Here is a 5270-nt window from a genome sequence, read left to right on the forward strand (position 1 = left end):
TGTTATACACACTTGAGCTACCATTGTGATGTGCATGTGGGGGTCTTATAGGGTGTTTACCCACCAGCTGTTAACAGTTGTAACGCCCCGAATTTAATTAATTGGTTAATTAAATTATTAAAGGATTTAAATATTGGATTTAGTCGAATTTGGATGGTCGGTATTATTTTAAGAGGCGTATTTGGATTTATTAAGTTAAAGTCGGATTTTAGTTGGATAGTCGGAAGAATAATATTAAGAATAATATTATTTATTTATTGAGATGTTTATAGAAATTTTTGCATTTTGGGACGATTTAGTCGGTATTAGTTCGGGATAGCAGATCGATATTTAATCGAAGATTTTAATATTTTTAGTATTAAAAATATTAATGAGTTAATGTTTAGCGTTTTGAGAATTTTCTGAGTAATTAAGATTAGACCGTAAATATGAGACACTGAGTATTCAGTCGGTATATTAAAATAATCGGTTTTTATTTGAATGGTATTTAAGTGGTGGTATTTTTTTTTTATTAAGAATAGAATAAATTTTGGATTTAATTAATGAAATTTCTAAATGTTAAGGGATATATTTGGTTAGACCCATTAAGTATTGGTGGTCTCTTTTGTCACTTAAAAAAATAATATAAGCATATAGATAGAAAGAGAACCGAGGAAGAGAAAGGAAAAATAGAGAAGGGAGGCTAGGGTTTGTGAAGAGGAGAAAGGGGATCCAAAAGTGTTGCTCTAAAGTACAATTTTTCTCAAAAATTCCATTGAATCTTCTTAGAGTTGCACTCAATTCAAGGTAAGGGGGAATATGATGGATTGTATGTGGATTTAGGGTATAAATTTGTCATTGTGTGGTGTTAATTTTGTGTTCTGTTACTTGTGAAATTGCAATTGATTTTTGTAAAATTGATGTTCATTGGAATTGAATTTAGAATATTGATACAATTCTGTGCGCACTGGAAATAGTGTAAACGAAGACCGACGGACAGCATTTATGGTTGTCGTTTGGCATCCAGCAGCCCATTGACAGGCGGCACCATGTTTTCCCAATTTTATGCCTTTTCATGGTGTACTACTTCTTTTGTTGCCTTGCTATTCATACTTGCTGTTCATATATGTTTTTCCAATGTTCTGATACTAATATTTAAGATATTATATTATGGTATCACATGAATTATATATAAAGTGGTATGCTCTGTATTTAATTAATGATAATTTAGAAACAAGTGGTAAGCTATATTAGTTATAGGTGCACAAAAGGGGGCTTTTACATTCATGAACACTAAAAAGAAAATCGAGACAATGTTCAGTTATTTGGTTTTATTCCTGTTTGCATTGTTTCTATTCCATGTTCATATTAATAATTAAGAAACATATATATATATATATATATATATATATATATATATATATATATATATATATATATATATATATATATATATATATATATATATATATATTGGATACTATAATAGAAATGAAACCAATTATAGAACAAAATGTAATTCAAAACAATCTCGTTTAATCGAAATAGCTTAATTAAGCGGTATAATTAGTTGTCCGGAATTTGATGTAAATTTACGTGGTAGCTAAGCTTAATTAGTAGATTAGCGTGGTGGTGTTATTTTGTTGAAGTTGTGATATTTTACGAACCGATCGAAATTGTGTGGATTTGAGTATCATTTATATTAAATATTGGTTTTGGAATAGAAGATGAAATAGTAAATTGGAACTAATGTGATGTAATTATTAATTGGTTGATTTAATTAATAGTTGAATTAATTTCAATTAGTCTATTTAATTGGAAAATACTTAGACTTGGATAAATTATTCTGTTTGTCGGCAAATAATGGTATCTTGAGAATTTGACCGTAATTGTGTTTTTGGTTGGATATCTATGTTGAGAATAATATATTTATATGCCAATGATGTCGTTTTGATAATTAACATGATATCTAATTTAGTTAAATGATAATTGGAAGTTGATTCGGTTTACTTGATAAATTGGCATACTTAGATTATTTTGAGAATTGACCGAAATTGTGATTTGTTGTGAATATCTTTGTGATTATTTTGCTAATGGCATCGATTGTTGATTAGGTGAATTGTCGGAATTGTCCCGTTGTTATATGAAGTTGTTGTATTATGTGTGAAGTGTTATTACCTTTTATGATCGGTGATAATTGTAATATGGGCGTGTGCCTAGTGACGAATATTTTGTGAAGTAAATGATGATGATGATGACGTTGTGTGATGTTCGGTTCATTGAGTCGCATACATTTGCATATATATTGTGACGGCCTGGATTGGCAAAATTAGTGACGAAGGCTTATGCCTTGTGCCTCTGAATTGGGCAATTGGTGACGGGGGCTGAAGCTCCGATTGGTACCACATGCATATACATGAGTCATATCCCATGTGTCTTATGTGATTCATAGTTGTGACATTTTGTGACTATATAGTGATTGTATTCTTGTGACTTATTAAATGATGGAATTATGTGAAGATGTGAATTTGTGATTTAATGAATAGAATGGTGATATTAATACTTGTGAATGCGATTAACTGAGTATGTCTAATTTCTGATATATAATAAATATGTCTATGTGTTGACTTGTTGATGATGCTTATATGATGACATGTTGAATATGTTTATATGTTGATATCATAACTATTCATTGATGATGTTCTTTGTGCTGTTTATGTTGATGTTGTGTGAGGCGGTGATTCATTTATATTATTTACCTAATATATGATTTATCATGATCCTATTTATATAGTTTGATGTCTCACCCTTGTTGCTGATGTTTCCCCTACCATGGGAAATGGGCAGGTACTCAAGTATAGATGTGGAAGTTTCTTGCTTCATCGTGTCCTGTTGGTGTGTCGCTCTGTTACGTAGCACTCGGGGGGTCGTTTATATCGTTATTTCTATGTTGTCGATGTTTTTAGTTGCTGTTATTATAACCGTTGAATTCAAGTTGAATAATATGAAGTACTTATTATACTTCCAAGCTGTTTGAGTTGAGATAAGCTGATACTTGATTGTTAATTCGAATGCTATGTATCATTATTGAATGAAATACAAGTTGAGGTTTTAAGTTGATATGTGATGCTCCAATGTGTTGTTTGAAAATTTTAAAATACTATGATATTTCTCGTACTATAATTTCGGGTAGAATTTGGGGTGTTACATTAGTGGTATCAGGGGACCCGACCTTGAAGGTAGCTCCCGACAGAAAGCGGGCAGGTAAACCCGGAAGACCTATTCTTGAGGAAACATGCACCCAAAAATTTGTTTGTATGTTGTGTGATATGAAAATATAATTGGGTGGTCAGGGGACTCCCCAATTGTGATGCTATGTAATGTTTGTGCTTTCTTGTACCTGACAGTGGGGAAATCCCAGATCAATGGTGGATCTGTATTCGATGCATGTATCCTGTAGAGCCGAGAGGACCCATAGGATAAGGAGACTCGCTAAGATTTAGTAATCTCACCCCAGTCCTATTATCATTTTTCAGGTATAGCAGAGAAGCAAAGAAAATGCTAGAAGGTCTAGATTCAAGACTTGGACGAGCATATGGCATGAAGACTGTGAGATATTGGATCAAACTCTAGTATGGTCGAAGGGTAGCTTCTTGGTTTGATAGAATTAAGCATGAAGTCGAAGGTTGTTCACATGCTGGTGTCGAAGATGCTAGGGTTGTTAGCATGTTAAATTAGGTTTTAGTGTTTAAACCCTAATTTGTTAAGTTAGCTTGTTTATTAAGTTAGCTTGTATAATAGGCCTTGTGGAAAAAACTCATTAGTTTAGTATGTTAGGTTTTATTATAAATAGCATACTAGTCTCTCATCATTGCATAGTGAAAATCCTAATTTAGGGTGAGAGGGTTATTTGTTATTCTTGTAGCACTTGTAATCTTGTTTGAAGAGAAAGTAAAATAATAGCAGTTATAATCAATCCTTGTTGTTCTTCTTGTCTTCCCTAATTCCCCATTATACTTTGTTCTTGACATTGTTTTTCACAACAAATTGGTGCGGTGAGCGTGGAGAAGATGCCTTCAACAAAGTATGAGATTGAAAAATTCACCGGAGTGAATGATTTTGGTCTGTGGCGCTTGAAGATGAAAGCCCTACTGATTCAGCAGGGTTTTTTGGAAGCATTGAAGGGAGCGGCGGCTATGGACGTTGCATTAACGGAAAGAGAGAAGAGAGCCATGACCGAGAAAGCACACAACGCAATTTTGTTGAGCCTTGGTAATAAGGTTCTTCGACAGGTATCAAAGGAGACGATAGCATCAGGGTTATGGGTGAAACTTGAAAGTTTGTACATGACCAAATCACTGGTAAATTGACCCTACTTGAAGCAAGTATTGTATTCATTCAAGATGATTGACAACAAAGTGTTGGCTGAGCAGTTGGATATGTTCAACAAGCTGATTCTTGATCTTGAAAATATTGATGTGAAGATCGATAATGAAGATCAAGCGTTGTTACTATTGTGCGTTTTGCCTTGATCACATGCTCACTTTAAAGAAACTCTCCTGTATGGAAGGGAGTCCCTGACCTTTGAAGAAGTTCAACCAGCCCCGTATTCTAAGGACTTAAACGAACGAAAGGAGCATAAACCTTTGACTGTTGGTGAAGGTTTGGCCGTCAAGGGCAAATTCTTGCGAAAGGATGGTAAGTTCGACAGGAAGAAGGGTAAAAGTAAGTTGAAGTCTTACAGTGGCGAAGCATCTGGTATTCAATGCTATCATTGTAAGAAGGAGGGTCACACAAGAAAGGTGTGCCCTAAACGCCTAAAAGATCATGGGGGTAAGGATAATGGCAATGCTTCCATTGTTCAAGATGATTTCAAATCATCTGATGTTCTTGTGGTTTCAAACAGTGACTCTAGTAAGGAGTGGATTATGGATTCAGGTTGCACTTGGCACATGAATCCAAACAAATACTTGTTCGATGAATTATGTGGTCAAGATGGTGGGTCTGTATTGCTAGGAAATAACAAAGCTTGCAAGATTGAAGGTGTTGGATCTGTGAGATTCAAGCTCCATGATGAGTCAATAAGGTTGTTGAATGAAGTAAGGTATGTTCCTGATTTGAAGAGAAATCTTATTTCTCTTGGTGAATTCGACAAGAAAGGATATGTTTTCCAAGGAGAGAAAATTATCCTAAGAGTCATGAAGGGGTCGAAAGAAGTCTTGAGAGGCCTCAAGAAACAAGGCTTGTATACCCTTGAGGCTGAAGTTGTAAGTGGTTCGACAAATGTTGTA

At 34.2% G+C, this 5270-nt stretch overlaps 1 long non-coding RNA gene across 1 annotated transcript; it reads left to right on the forward strand.

Annotated features, from left to right (window-relative positions):
• Positions 1 to 633: 633 nt before the first annotated feature.
• On the forward strand, positions 634 to 3099 carry LOC131640140 (uncharacterized). The gene is made up of 2 exons (XR_009295176.1): positions 634 to 786; positions 2827 to 3099. It is a non-coding gene; the product is annotated as an uncharacterized LOC131640140 (long non-coding RNA).
• Positions 3100 to 5270: the final 2171 nt, after the last annotated feature.

This window comes from Vicia villosa, unplaced genomic scaffold, assembly GCF_029867415.1.
Source record: "Vicia villosa cultivar HV-30 ecotype Madison, WI unplaced genomic scaffold, Vvil1.0 ctg.002971F_1_1, whole genome shotgun sequence".
NCBI classification, from domain to species: domain Eukaryota; kingdom Viridiplantae; phylum Streptophyta; class Magnoliopsida; order Fabales; family Fabaceae; genus Vicia; species Vicia villosa.